A 16,463-nucleotide genomic window follows, 5' to 3' on the forward strand; every position below is an offset into this window, starting at 1 on the left:
TTATTCCTCCTCCATCTTAATCCCCTTGTGCCACTACCCCCTCCCTCTTAATCCTCCTGTGCTATTATTCTCCCTCCATCTTAATCCCCTTGTGCCATTATTATCCAATATGGCAAAAGGGGATCAGAGAGAGGGGGGAATAATGGCACAGGGGGAATAACGGCTCAGGGGGAATAATAACACAAGGGGATTAATATGGAGGGGGAATAATAACACAAGGGGATAAAGATGGAGGGGAATAATAGCACAAGGGGATAAAGATGGAGGGGGAATAATTACACAAGGGAATAAAGATGGAGGGGGAATAATAACACAAGGGGATTAAGATGGAGGGGGGGGATAATCAACCTCCATCTTAATCCAAAGGACACCGCCCAATTTGGACTTCAGTACACAGACAATTTTCTATTTTAAGTTTTCTTTTTCTCTCCCCCTTTTAGGAGATATAATTCCCAGATGCCAGTACAGATTGAGCAAACCCCACACCCTTTGTTCTCTATATTGTAAAAAAAATAAAATAGAAAAAAAAAAACACACACCAGAATTGCTGATTTTTAGTCACTTAATATGCCAGAAAAAAGGAGATTTTTTTGTACTCACAGTAAAATCTCTCTCTCATAGCCATTGGGGGGGGACCTATACTGATGGGTATACTACTTTTTTTTACAGCCCTGGCAGGATATACCCGCCAGGGTAATAGGAGAAGCCAACAAAGAAATATGTCAGAAGGACCCTAGAAAAGAATCCCGGATTAAAAAAAAAATAAAAAAATGCAATAAAACGGAAAGGAATATTAGGACAAAAAATATATAGAAATGGGTGGGTGCGGTGTCCCCCAATGAAGGCTACGAGAAAGAGATTTTACGGTGAGTAAAAAATAAAAATAAAAATCCTTTTCTCGGTCGCTCTTCATTGGGGACACCTATACTGATGGGATGTACCAAGGAAGTCCCCTAGGGTGGAAAGAATAATCACTAGCGAAAGGGGATCAGTTTCGACATTGAACCCACTCATCCGTAAAGCCTACAGTCAATGGAGATGGACTCGGACACCCAAGGAAGGGGCCGTGCTTTGCAGAGACTCTAAACCTATGTCACATAAAGAGACAAGAAAAAGGTTGACTAGGAAGCCAGATGGGCCATCCTGGAAGGAAGTAGGAAAACAACTCCAAGGAACACAGAACCAGATAGAGGGTTAGTCTAGCGGGAAAACAAAAATGGAAAAGGGCACAACAAGACAGCCCCATCCGGAGTCAACAGATTCAAGAGAACATGGCGGAAAAACGCCAGGGAGAGCAGTGGACACCTGGACAGAAGGCGTGCACAGAAGGTGGAGACCAGAAAACCACTGGAAAAAAAGAGATGGAAACCAGCTCAAGAGAGGCTTGGTACAGAAGATCGATGAACTGAACATCTGCAGACCCAAAACCCCCATCCAGGGGCCCGCCACAAGCTCCTGGGAAGCGAAATAGCTCGACTGGTGTAATCCAGACGACCGGAATGCCCTCCATCTTGAGAGAACTCGAACCCTGATGGAGGACACGGAAGGTAATAACGGCCAAAAAAGGAGCGGAATGTCCAGAAAAGGGGCATCTCGGGACACAGAAATGATAGGCCCGGAAACTGGAGGTTCCTGGGTCACGTGAAAGATGGACACAGAAGAATAAACGGCCAAAAAAGAGAAGACCCTGAAAAGGAGCATCCTGGAACACCAGAGCAGTTGGGAAAAAGGAGGTTCTTGAGTCTCCTGAAAGGCTAACACCTGAAGGGTAAGGAAGCAAAAGGGAGATAAGAACCTAACTAAACAGCCCTTACTAGAAAATAATAATAAAAGACCAGGTCTGGGGAGCTCCCAGACCAGTGTATTGCCTCCTACTGATACAAGCTAAAACTGATTACCTCACTTCCAGTGGGCGGGGATATCCTGCCAGGGAGGAGCCGACTTTTTTTTTTTTCCTAGTGTCAGCGCCTCCTAGTGGCAAGAGCATTTACCCATCAGTATAGGTGTCCCCCAATGAAGAGCCACCGAGAAACGTAATACAAAGTGATTAAAAAGCACCATCAAAAAAGTTACCAATAAAAACTACACATCACAGAGGAAAAGAGAAGCCCTCATATAGGCCTGTATACAGAAAAACAAAATACCGTATTTATCGGCGTATAACACGCACTTTTTAGGCTAAAATTTTTAGCCTAAAGTCTGTGTGCGTGTTATACGCCGATACACCTCCAGGAAAGGCAGGGGGAGAGAGGCCGTCGCTGCCCGCTTCTCTCCCCCTGCCTTTCCTGGGGTCTAGAGCGCTGTTGTCGGCCCTTCTCACCCCCTGGTTATCGGCACCGCTGCCCGTTCTGTCCCCCTGACTATCGGTGCCGGCGCCGATAGCCAGGGGGAGAGAAGCGGCGCCGACAGCCAGGGGGAGAGAAGGGGCAGCGGCACTCATTGCCGGCGCCGCTGCCCCGTTGCCTCCCCCCATCCCCGGTGGCATAATTACCTGAGTCGGGTCCGCGCTGCTGCAGGCCTCCGTCGTGCGTCCCCGGCGTCGTTGCTATGCGCTGAACGGCGCGGCGCATGACGTCAGTGTGCCGCGCCGTGCATAGCACGACACCGATAGTCAGGGGGACAGAACGGGCAGCGGCGCCGATAACCAGGGGGTGAGAAGGGCCGACAGCAGCGCTCTAGACCCCAGGAAAGGCAGGGGGAGAGAAGCGGGCAGCGACGGCCTCTCTCCCCTGCCTTTCCTGGGGATGTATCGGGGTATACACGCGCACACACGCACCCTCATTTTACCATGGATATTTGGGTAAAAAACTTTTTTTACCCAAATATCCTTGGTAAAATGAGGGTACGTGTTATAGGCCGGTGCGTGGTATACCCCGATAAATACGGTAATTATAGGGGTCAGAATAAGGCAATTTACCACATAAAGATTTTCCGATGTACCAAAACATCATGGGTCAGGCGAGGGGAACATGGCGTGGGTCCGCGTCATAAGCAACAGATGCAGACATCTGCTGGTTATGACAGACATCAGAAGAGATCGCTCCGATGTCCGTCATTTAAATGGTTAAATGCCACAATCTGAACAGATCACAACATTTAAACATTAAATTCTAGTAATCCCGGGTACATAGAGGTCTCATCGGCACCCCCCGCGATATCATCGCAGGATGTTGATGGGTTATTGGGGGAAGCCTGGGGCCTTACCTGTCCCTTGGTGTCTTTCCTGGCAATCGAGCACAGAGAACATAGATCAATGTAATGCAATAGCATTGTAAGCATCTCCTGATGGCCAACTATAATAGGCGTTTATGTCCAAACATTAAATTATTACATTCCTGATTCTGCACGATCAACGGTGTAAACTTAAATGGGCACTGTCAGATACAAAAACTTTTGATATATTGTAAAGCGTGTATAACCAATAGATTTAGCAACTGCCCCCCCCGCCTGCTTGGACAAATACTAGCCCTGCTGTGTCCATGCATCATCACCTATGTCATGGACACACTTCCTTGATTGACAGCTGTGAGACCAGTGCTCACAGCTGGAGGAAAAATCCTCCCACTGTCATCTTGTGTCCCGATACTGTCAGTGAGGACAAGCTGGGAGTTGTAGTTTTGTTAATGCTAGGGGAGATGTGAGCAGACAGTATACTGAGGGAGGGGGCGGAGACCTGCACAGTGAGGCCACGCCCCCTCCCTTTGAGAGGAATTCAGACTAGTGAGCTAAATTAAAAGTGTAATAAAAAAAAAAAATAAAAGGTGCTAGACACATAAAAAAAAAAAAAAAAAAATCGATGTACATGGTTAGGATTAGGTCCTGAGTGATATACAGTGGTCCCTCAACATACGATGGTAATTCGTTCCAAACGACCCATCGTTTGTCGAATCCATCGTATGTTGAGGGAGTCGTGCAATGTAAAGTATAGGAAGTTATACTCACCTGTCCCCGCCGCTCCGGACCGCATCCTCACCGCTCCCGATGCTGTCCCAGGGGCTCCCGATGCTGTCCCGCTGCTCCGGGTCCACTTCGGGATCCTCCGGCTTCTTCCGCATCTTCTGCAGGGTCCGGGCCTCGCTTTCTGGTGACGTTATTAGGCTGCTGCGCCAGCACTGCGTACACAGCGACGTAATAACAACGCCGGAAAGCGAGGCCTGGACCCTGGAGAAGATGCAGAAGACGCCGGAGGATCGCGAAGTGGACCCGGAGCAGCGGGAATAGGTAAGCGAACCTGTCCGGGATGCTTAAACTGCTATCCGACAGCAGCTTAAGCATTTTACGCTGTCGGATAGCCGTTTATGCGATGGCCCCGACATATAAAAGCATCGTATGTCGATTTGATCATATGTCGGAGCCATCGCATGTCGGGGGGTTACTGTATTTAAAAAAAAATGTTTTTGTTGGATCTGAAGGGTACGCTTAAAAAAAATTCTAATATCAAAATTGCTGATCTTTGGTCACATCACATCCCAGAAAAATGTTAGAAAAAGTGATCAAAAAGCCACAACTACACAAAAGTGGTACCAATAAATATGACAGCTCATGGCACAAAAAATAAACCCTAACACGGCTCTGTAGTAGTAAAAATAAAAAGTTTTAGGGGTCAAATCACAAACAGATTAAAAAAAAAAAAAGTTTATTTTTATTTTTTATCATAAAACAAAACATTTATTATTCAAGTTTGGTATCATTAACCCCTTCCCGCCCTAGAACTTATGCATACATCCCAGTTGCTAGCTAGTTAGAACAACTGGATGTATGCATACGCCCCAGCGATATACTGTTCAGCGCGATGCGCTGCAAGAGATTGCCTACGGGATCACACCGGTCGGCAGCATTAACCCCATAGATGCTGTCATCAGTCCTGATTACAGAATTTATGGGGTTGACAGGGGGAGGCTCCCCTTGTTCACCAATGGTGAATCTGCGATGCGATCAGGGGATCCAGTTGGTTGCTATGGCAGCAGGAGACTGGCTGATAGTCTCCTGTCTGCCTAGTACGGCAGCCTGTGAGGTCCAGCCATAGGCTGGATAGCACAGGCTGTTAGTCAGTGTATAATGACTGTTATACTGTACAGCACTACTAATGTACTGCAGCATAGAATAACCTGTAAAAAGTGAAAAGTAAAAAAAATGAAAAAAAAAATGAAAAAACTGCTAATTTTGGTTCAAAAAAGACCAAAAGGTAGCATGAATCACAAAAATGGTACCAATAAAAAGTACAGCTTGTCTCGCAAAAAATAAATAAATAAAATGCCCTCACAAAATGTGTTTGGGTGAAAAATTAAAAAAAGTTATGGCTGTCAAAACTAGGGATCAACCAATAGCGATCTTTTTAGGGACGATACCGATAATATGTGAGCTTTGAGGCCGATATCCAATAACTTATACCGATATTCCGGTCTAAGTTATCGGCTATTTACCCCCCCCCCCCCGGGGGCCCGCAGAAGCCGCTGCAGATCAATGTTTTAAAGCGGGCGATTTAAATCAATGAACTGCAGCGGCTTTTGCGGGGCCAGAGACCGCCGCCGCTGCCACCCGCTTCTCTCCCCCTCCTAGGGTCCTCCCTAGTCCAACCACCACCGCTGCCCCATTGCCTTCCCCATCCCCGGTTTTATAATTACCTGTTCCCGGGGTCCGCGCTGCTTCTGGCTCCGGCAGCGTCCTGAGCTGTCACTGTGCGCACTGACGGTGATGTCGCATTGAGGACGTCACTCATCATTGCGCAGCGCACAGCAATAGCGCAGGACGTTGCAGGAGCCAGAAGTAGCGCGGACCCCGGGAACAGGTAATTATAAAACCGGTGATGGGGGAGGAAATGGGGCAGCGGCGGTCTCGGGCCGGAGCATTATCGGCATATCGGCAGGGTAATTGCCGATACCGATAATGTAAAAAATCGTGAATATCGGCTGAAAATATTGGCCTAACCGATAAGGGGCTAAAATCGCATTGACCTATACAATAACATTTGCATATCAGTTTTACTGTATTGTGATTTCTGAAAAATATTTGCCCCACAAAATGGTGCAATTCTAGATTTTTTTTTTAAATTTTGTCCTACATATCATTTTTGTCTGACTTCGTAATACATTACATTATAGGATAACATATGATGAAAAAGGGTGCTTTCACACCACGTTTTGTACTTACGGTTCCCAAATACAGCTGGGAGGAGGGGGCGGGGCTTAATCGCGGCCCCCGCACTCAGCCGTATTAGGGAACCGTATTTAATGCATGTCTATGAGCCGACCGGAGGCTGCGGTTCACTCCGGTCCGCTCATAGACATGCATTAAATACGGTTCCCTAATACGTGAGTGAACCGCAGCCTTCAGTCGGCTGCATTTTCGGCCGTATGCGGTTTCCCGACCATAGGCAAAAACGCGGTTGACCACGTTTTTGCCTGCGGTCGGGAAACCGCATACGGCCGAAAACACTGCCGACCGGAGGCTGCGGTTCACTCCTGTCGGCTCATAGACATGCATTAAATACGGTTATCGAATACGGCTGAGTGCAGGCGCCGTGATTAAGCCCCGCCCCCTCCTACCAGCCGTATTCGGGAACCGTAAGTACAAAACGTGGTGTGAAACCACCCAAACACAACTTTTCCTACAAATAATAAGCTCCAATAGAAAATTTGTCAGAGGAAAAATAATAAAAATAAAAATGTATGGGTCCTAGAAGGTAAGGAGGAAGAACACATATGACAAAAAAAGAATTACAAAATAAATCAAAATTCGAGGGATCGTGAAAGGGTTAAAATATATATATATATATATATATATATATATATATATATATTAAAAAGTAGTAAAGTAAAACAAAACCTATACAAAATTGGGCATCACTGTCATCGAATGGACCCACAGAAAAACAAAACCTCCCAAGTTGCAAAATTTGCGAAAAATACACACAAATAATAGTTTTTATGGTAAAACAAAAAGGTGCTATTGAAAAAAAAAAAAAAAATTGGTCGCGCAAAAAACAAGCCCTTCTATGGTGGGTATAGAAGTAAAAGAGTTTTGTCAATTAAAAGGCCCAAACAGGCTGCATCATTAAAGGGTTAATATGTATGCAAACTACATAACAAGAAGGTATGTGCGGTTTATACGCCGGTATGTGTGTGTGGTACAGGTGTTAACGTAGCCTTGTGAGATACACAATCCCCATAACTTCACGGAACTAAATAAAAAGAGACCCCCCCCCATTGTATACATCAATGTTTTTAAATCAGGGTGCCTCCAGCTGTTGCTAAACTACAACTCCCGGCATGCCCGGACAGCCTCTGGCTGTCCGGGCATGCTGGGAGTTGTAGTTTCGCAACAGCAGGAGGCACCCTGGTTGGGGAACACTGGTATATCTTAACATGAATATACAGCCAGTTCCCCACAGAGGGTCTTCCTGTCCCTAACCGCACGCACTTCCACAGAGTAAATACATTACCATACACACCCAACGGTTTCTACCACCTTCCTCCTCTGCCCAACGCAACCTACGTCCTTAGCAGAGTGCACGAGCTGTCAAAATCTGCCATTGGTGCTCTGGTGCGTCAGTCATGGAACAGTAGCCAATCAGCATGAAGACTCGGAGGGAAAGGGAGAGATTGTGACAAACAAGTCCTGTCTAATTGGTACTGGATAGTGATTGGATACCTGCGAGTAGGCAGGAATGTGGTCAGGTTAGGGGCGGGGCGTGTGCAGTCTTTTCTCCCGTTTCCCAGGTTTTACGTCAGAAAGTGGGTGTGACCTGTGCCGTTGCTCCTCACTAGCTGTATGTAAAGGGCGTGGCTTGTGTTTTATCAACTGTGAACCGCCGGTTATGGGCGTGGCCTGTTCTGTATCAGCTATGTGTAAGCCCGGTGTGGGCGTGGCCTGTTCTTTATATCAGATGTGCGGGCGGCAGGGGGGCGTTCCTTTTTTTTTGTTTTTATTTTGTAAGGAAAGGCGGTCACTGCCGCAAGTGATATTATAGTCCTCCTCCAGCCATCCAAAGAGGAGCTGTGCAGGGCCGAGCATGTGTACAGTGGAGAAGCACGTGACGGTCTCTGTAGATAAGGGAGCGTCTGCAATGAGTGAGAACAGACAGAAACGCACACATCTGCTGCCCGAGGCTCCTGACAGTCTGTTGTGGATAGGATCCTGCAGGCTACATACAAATGAAGGCGACCATATTAGATGCATGGAGGTGACTGGTCGCTATGTGCAGTGTCGACACGCCCCATTTGGGTGGAGAGGCGGGGCAGCCTACGGGAGATGTGACTGCTATGGCGGGCGCATCCGCAGCATTAAATACACTAGATGCGCAGTGTGTGTGATTTACTGCGTATTTTAGTGCACGTTTTGCTGCAGATTTTCAGCTGCTTATATTACATAGTTACATAGTTAGTATGGTTGAAAAAAGACATACGTCCATCAAGTCCAACCAGGGGATTGAAGGGAAGGATGTAAGGGGATAAGGGAAAGGGATGTAGTTTTATAATTCTGCATAAGCTTTAATGTTATTTTGTTCCAGGAATGTATCTAACCCTGCTTTAAAGCTGTTAATTGTTCCTGCTGTGACCAGTTCCTGAGGTAGACCGTTCCATAAATTCACAGTCCTCACGGTAAAGAAGGCGTGCTGCCCCTTTAGACTAAACCTTTTCTTCTCCAGACGGAGGGAGTGCCCCCTCGTCCTTTGGGGGGGGGGGGGGGGGGGGGTTTAACCTGGAACAGTTTTTCTCCATATTTTTTGTATGGGCCATTTATATACTTATATACGTTTATCATATCCCCCCTTAAACGTCTCTTCTCAAGACTAAACAATTGTAACTCCTTTAATCGCTCCTCATAGCTAAGATGTTCCATGCCCCATATTAGTTTAGTCGCGCGTCTCTGCACCCTTTCCAACTCCGCAGTGTCCCTTTTATGAACAGGCGACCAAAACTGAACAGCATATTCCAGGTGAGGACGTACCAATGCTTTATAAAGGGGGAGTATTATGTCCCTGCCCCTCGAGTCCATGCCTCTTTTTATACATGACAATATCCTGCCGGCTTTGGAAGCAGCAGCCTGACATTGCATGCTATTCTGTAGTCTGTGATCTACAAGTACACCCAGATCCTTCTCTACCAGTGACTCTGACAGTTTAATCCCCCCTAAGACATACGATGCATGCAGGTTATTAGTACCCAGATGCATAACTTTACATTTATCCACATTGAACCTCATTTGCCAAGTGGATGCCCAGACACTTAGTCTATCCAAGTCATCTTGTAACTTATGCACATCCTCTATAGACTGTACCGTGCTACAAAGCTTGGTGTCATCTGCAAAGATGGAAACAGAGCTGTTAATACCATCCTCTATATCATTGATAAATAAATTAAACAGCAGCGGGCCCAGTACTGAACCTTGGGGTACACCACTAATAACCGGGGACCAATCAGAGTACGAATCATTTACCACCACTCTCTGGGTACGATCTATGAGCCAGTGTTCAATCCAGTTACAAACTAAAGTTTCCAAGCCCAAGGACCTTAACTTACCTGTCAGATGTCTGTGAGGGACAGTATCAAATGCTTTAGCAAAATCCAGAAACACTATATCCACAGCCATTCCTCTGTCAAGGCTTCTACTCACCTCTTCATAAAAGCAAATTAGATTGGTTTGACAACTTCTATCCTTAGTAAACCCATGCTGGCTATCACTTATAATACAATTATCCCCTATGTATTCCTGTATGTAATCCCTTATAAGTCCTTCAAACAATTTACCCACAATGCACGTTAGACTTACCGGTCTATAATTGCCTGGCGAAGACCTAGAGCCCTTCTTGAAGATTGGTACCACATTAGCCTTGCGCCAGTCCCTTGGCACAATACCAGACACCAGAGAATCTCTAAATATCATGAACAAGGGTACAGATATTACTGAACTTACCTCTCTAAGAACTCTTGGGTGTAGTCCATCCGGCCCTGGAGATTTGCTTACATTTACTTTACTTAACTTACCTTGTACCATCTCTACATTAAGCCAGTTCAATACATTATATGATGTGTTACCAGCACTGACCTGGCCAATGTCAGCTCCTTCTTCCATAGTATATACAGAACTAAAGAACCCATTCAGTAGCTCCGCCTTCTCTTGATCGCCCGTGACAACCTCCCCATTATCATTATTAAGGGGTCCTACATGCTCTGTCCTTGGTTTTTTTGTATTTATATATCTAAAAAAATATTTAGGATTAGTTTTGCTTTCTTCGGCCACCTGTCTCTCATTTTGAATTTTTGCTGTTTTTATTACATTTTTACAGATTTTATTAAGCTCCTTGTACTGTTTAAATGTTATAGCTGACCCATCAGATTTGTATTTTTTGAAGGCTATTTTTTTGTTGTTTATTGCTCTTTTAACCTCATTTGTCAGCCATGTAGGATTTAGTTTTAATCGTTTATATTTGTTCCCCTTTGGTATATATTTAGCTGTATAGTTATTTAGAGTTGATTTAAAGATGTCCCATTTACCTTCTGTATCAGTATTTGAGAACACCTCCCCCCAGTCTATGTCCTGTAGTGCAGCTCTCAGCCCAGGGAAATTTGCCTTTTTAAAGTTATATGTTTTTGCCTTCCCTGTCTGTCTTTGTTTTCTACATTTTAAGTCAAAAGTAACTATATTGTGGTCGCTATTACTAAGGTTTTCCCGCACAGTTACATTACCAACCAGCTCTGCGTTGTTGGAAATGATCAGATCCAACAAGGCATCACTTCTTGTTGGGTCCTCCACAAACTGGCCCATAAAATTATCCTGCAATAAATTTAGGAATTTTCTCCCCTATTGTACAGCTTTTTTCTGCCGCTTATTTTTTGCTGGTACACATGTTGCTGCAGATTTTATCATTGATTCAGCAGCACAAAGTCCACAGCATATATATATATATATATATATATATATATATATATATATATTACCATGTAAACGGGTATTCCTAGCTGGGCCACCCCTGGGACTCTGTTTTGTAACTTTTCTATTCCAGGAAACTGGCATGTAGGCCTTGATACTTCTCCCTCTTAGGCTGGGTTCACACTACGATTTGTAACTACGGTTCCCGAATACGGCTGGGAGGAGGGGGGGGGGGAGAGGGCTTAATCGCGGCGCCCGCACTCAGCCGTATTCGGGAACCGTATTTAATGCATGTCTATGAGCCGACTGGAGTGAACCGCAGCCTCCGGTCGGCTGCTTTTTCGGCCGTATGCGGTTTCCCGACCGCAGGCAAAAATGTGGTCGACCCTGTTTTTGCCTACGGTCGGGAAACCGCATACGGCCGAAAAAGCAGCCGACCGGAGGCTGCGGTTCACTCCGGACGGCTCATAGACATACATTAAATACGGTTCCCGAATACGGCTGTGTGCGGGTCCCACGATTAAGCCCCGCCCCCTCCTCCCAGCCGTCTACGGGAGCCGTAGTTACAAATCGTAGTCTGAACCCAGCCTTAGGAGGAGATTTATCAAAACCTGTCCAGAGGAAAAGTTGCCCATAGCAACCAATCAGCTTCCTTCTTTCATTTTTAACAAGGCCTCTGCAAAATGAAAGAGATCTGATTGGTTGCTATGGGCAACTGGGCAAATTTCCCTATGCACAGGTTTTGATAAATCTCCCCCTTAGTGTTAGATGTCTATAAGAACTAGACAGTGGGGGATATTTATCAAAGGATTTAGACTGTTTTTTTTCTCATCTAAATTTGTCGCTCAGAAAGTCGGTCTAAATATGTGCGACTTTTCTGCGACTTTTGCTTTAGAGGATTTTTAGAACATGATGCATTCTAGTCTATTTTAGACAGAAAAATGCATTGGTGCTGAATTTATCAAAAGCAACTTTTCAGCGACAAGTCAGACCATGTTGGAGCAGGTTTAAATAGTCTAAAGCATAGATCCCGAAGTCCGTGCGCAGAATTTATCAAGAGCCGTGCACCTTTCGATTAATTAGGCGCACAATAGACCGGCCTAACACTCTGTAGTTTAGTCTATATTGATGCGGGACATAGTGGCTTTATATGGTTGGCAATCTGAGCTTTGCCACCACCCGCTTCTCTCCCCCTGCCTATCCTGGGGTCCTATCACCGACACCACCACCGAGCTGCACCGCCCCGGCCGGAGACCGCCGCTGCCCCATGGCCTCCCCCATTCCCAGTTTTATAATTACCTGTTCCCAGGGTCCGCGGTCCGTGCTACTTCTGGCTCCGGCGGCGTCCTGAGCTGTCACTGTGCACAATGACGGTGACTAAGATATACAAATTGTCATCTTCTGACCCCTATAACTTTTTATTTTTCCGCGTATGAGGGCTAATTTTTTGTGCTGTGATCTGAAGTTTTTAGTAGTACCATTTTTGTATTGAAAGGACTTATTTTCATATAAAAAGGGACCAAAAATACACGGTTTAATTAATGATATATTTTTATAACTCGGACATTTCTGCATGCGGCGATACCACATGTTTATTTTTATTTACAGTTTTTTTTTTTTTTTTATGGGAAAAGGGGGGTGATTCAAACTTTTATTAGGGAAGCGCTAAATAATCTTTATTCAAATTTTTTTTTTTACTTTTTTTTTCTGCAATGTTATAGCCACCATAGGGGGCTAAAACACTGCACACACTGCTCTTTTACATTGATCAATGGTTTCTCATAGGAGTCATGGGTCCTTAAGAGGTTAATTCTAAGTTATGTCTAGAACTAACACCACAGAATATTTCTCAGGTGTTGGTTACACCACAAAGTATGACCTGCTGCTGTTTGGACCATGTGTCATTCGCTTGCATGCCATGAAGTTCTGAAATAAAGCTGCGTTGTTCCCGGGGACCGGTGAGTGCGGCTTTTCTTTCTACTTGATGTCTATTTGAACACTGTTACACGCTGCACCCCTTATACCGAGGACCTGGTCGAGTTAGCGCAGCCCTGAGACGTGGTCAGTTTCTGTCCATTGTGGTGCGGTCGCAACACTTTTTCTTTTTTGTATAAATTTTGTATTGCTGTAATATACAGAATAAAAGTAACTTTTTAATTATATTACACAGTGAATTTCATTCCACTGCACACATACGGTCTCCGTACTATCCTTCACCTCTGTGTCCATCACATGACCACAACAGATTTTTTTTAGCTGAAATTGCATATAGAAATTATATTGTCAAAACGAATGTATAACTGCATAAGCTTTATTTGATGAAAACCGAATGCTCCTGGGGTATGATCACACAGTCTAGATGGGTAATAGCTAAATGTGCCCGTGGATATAACAGGTTCTACATACAGGATGTAAAATCTTGCACCTTGTTCACCGCCATGATGACGGATTTGCTGTATATATATGGCGCGGCCGTGTGGCAGATCCATGAAGCGAGCTCAGGAGCTGAGCTCACTTCTTATCCTTTTGGTCCCATTAGCAGCAAGGATCCGTGACTAAAGCCAGACATTGGCCTGGAATTAACCCTTTAGATGCCATGATCAAAGTTGACAAAAAATACAGTCCCGGCAGCTCAGTGGAGCTGATCGGGATCATCGCGGGGAAATCGCGATGTCCTGATCAGCTGAGAAGATGGCGGGAGGGCCCTTACCTGCCTCTTCCTCGTCCAATCGATTCTCCAAGGCTCCAGTCAGCCTGAGCAGGCTGGAGCAATGGAGTACCGATAACACTGATCAATGCTATGACATAGCATTGAACAATGTATGCAATCTAATGATTGCATCATAATAGTCCCCTATGGGGTCTAAAAAAAGTGTAAAAAAAAAAAAAAAAAAATAAGTCACTATTCTTCGATATGAGGAAAGATTAATAAAATTACATTTGTTTAGTCTTGAGAAGAGACGTTTAACGGGGGATATGATCAATGTATGTAAGTATATCAATGGCCCATACAAAAAATATGGGGAAAAACTGTTCCAGGTTAAACGACGAGGGGGCATTCTCTCCGGCTGGAGAAAAGGTTTAGTCTAAAGGGGCGACACGCCTTCTTTATCATAAGAACTGTGAATTTATGGAACAGTCTACCTCAGGAACTGGTCACAGCAGAAACAGGGTTAGATGCATTCCTAGAACAAAATAATATTAATGCTTATGCAGAAATATAATCATATCCCTTCCCATTCATCCAACCATACCCCTTCCCTTTAATTCCTTGGTTGAACTTGATGGACATATGTCTTTTTTCAACCATACTAACCATGTAACTAAGCAAATGAATGTGATTTAACCGCTTCCCTAATAGTTCACCCCCACCCCATGGGAGATGCACTGCGGGTTTGAATAGAAATCCGCTTGTGTGAAAGAGCCCTAATGGAGCAGTAAGACAGATAGCTGTGAGCCGGGAGTAAAGCGCGCTGCTGCTCACTTATCCCCGCTTGTTCTCCTAATTGGTGGAGATCTTAGCACAACCAATTAACCCCTTAAGGACCAGGCCCATTTTGGCCTTAACCCCTTAAGGACTCAGCCCATTTCGGCCTTAAGGACTCGGACAATAAAATTTTTACGTTTTCATTTTTTCCTCCTCGCCTTCTAAAAATCATAACTCTTTTATATTTTCATCCACAGACTAGTATGAGGGCTTGTTTTTTGCGCGACCAGTTGTCCTTTGTAATGACATCACTCATTATATCATAAAATGTATGGCGCAACCAAAAAACACTATTTTTGTGGGGAAATTAAAAAGAAAAACGCAATTTTGCTAATTTTGGAAGGTTTCGTTTTCACGCCGTACAATTTACGATAAAAATTACGTGTGTTCTTTATTCTAAGGGTCAATGCGATTAAAATGATACCCATTATTACATACTTTTCTATCACAAACTTTTTAACCAAATTAGTACGTTTATAATCCCTTTATTTTGATGACCTCTAACTTTTTTATTTTTCCGTATAAGCGGCGGTATGAGGGCTCATTTTTTGCGCCATGATCTGTACTTTTTTTTTGATACCACACTTGCATATAAAAACTTTTAATACATTTTTTATAATTTTTTTTTATTAAATGTATTAAAAAAGTAGCAATTTTTGACTTTTTTTTTTTTTTACGTTCATGCCGTTTACCGTACGGCATCATTAACATTTTATTTTAATAGTTCGGACATTTACGCACGCGGCGATACCAAATATGTCTATTAAATTTATTTTTTACGCTTTTTGGGGGTAAAATAGGATAAAAAATGACGTTTTACTTTTTTATTGGGGGAGGGGATTTTTCACTTTTTTTTTTACTTTAACTTTTGCATTTTTAAATATTTTTTTTATTTTTTTTTTTTTTTTTACACTTGAATAGTCCCCATAGGGGACTATTCATAGCAATACCATGATTGCTAATACTGATCTGTTCTATGTATAGGACATAGAACAGATCAGTGTTATCGGTCATCTTTTGCTCTGGTCTGCTCGATCTCAGACCAGAGCAGAAGATGCCGGGTGCGGGAAGGAGGAAGGTGAGGGGACCTCCGTGCGGTGTTCTGAATGATCGGATCCTCGCAGCAGCGCTGCGGGTGATCCGATCATTCATTTAAATCGCGCACTGCCGCAGATGCCGGGATCAATACAGATTACAATCAATTACAATCAATACAGATTGATCCCGGCACCTGAGGGGTTAATGGCGGACGCCCGCGAGATCGCGGGCGTTGGCCATTGCCGGCGGGTCCCTGGCTGCGATCTGCAGCCGGGATCAGCCGCACATGACACGGGCATCGCTCCGATGCCCGCGGTTATGCACATGACGTAAATGTACGTCCTGGTGCGTTAAGTACCACCGCACCAGGACGTACATTTACGTCATGTGTCCTTAAGGGGTTAAAGGGTTATTCCAGGCAAAACCTTTTTTTTTATATATATCAATTGGCTCTGGAAAGTTAAACAGATTTGTAAATTACTTCTATTAAAAAATCTTAATCCTTCCAATAGTTATTAGCTTCTGAAGTTTTCTGTCTAACTGATCAATGATGATGTCACGTCCCGGGAGCTGTGCATGATGGGAGAATATCCCCATAGGAACTGCACAGCTCCCGGGACGTGAGTCATCAGAGAGCAGTTAGACAGAAAACAACAACTCAACTTCAGAAGCTAATAACTATATATATATATATATATATATATATATATATATATATATATATATATATATATATATATATATATATATATATATATATATATATATATATATATATCAACTGTCTCCGGAAAGTTAAACAGATTTGTAAATTACTTCTATTAAAAAATCTTAATCCTTCCAATAGTTATTAGCTTCTGAAGTTGAGTTGTTGTTTTCTGTCTAACTGCTCTCTGATGACTCACGTCCCGGGAGCTGTGCAGTTCCTATGGGGATATTCTCCCATCATGCACAGCTCCCGGGACGTGACATCATCATTGAGCAGTTAGACAGAAAACTTCAGAAGCTAATAACTATTGGAAGGATTAAGATTTTTTAATAGAAGTAATTTACAAATCTGTTTAAC

General features: G+C 44.0%; 1 protein-coding gene across 5 annotated transcripts in view; it reads right to left on the reverse strand.

Annotated features, from left to right (window-relative positions):
• STAT2 (signal transducer and activator of transcription 2) overlaps window positions 1–7,781 on the reverse strand; it is a 144,439-nt gene extending 136,658 nt beyond the window's left edge. The window contains exon 1 of one of the 5 annotated variants that reach the window (XM_056562377.1): window positions 7,651–7,781. The gene's annotated coding sequence lies outside the window, so the exon portion shown is untranslated. The other 4 variants (XM_056562375.1, XM_056562376.1, XM_056562379.1 and 1 more) reach the window with 4 other exon arrangements.
• Window positions 7,782–16,463: the final 8,682 nt, after the last annotated feature.

This window comes from Hyla sarda, chromosome 2, assembly GCF_029499605.1.
Source record: "Hyla sarda isolate aHylSar1 chromosome 2, aHylSar1.hap1, whole genome shotgun sequence".
In the NCBI taxonomy this organism is placed as follows: Eukaryota; Metazoa; Chordata; class Amphibia; order Anura; family Hylidae; genus Hyla; species Hyla sarda.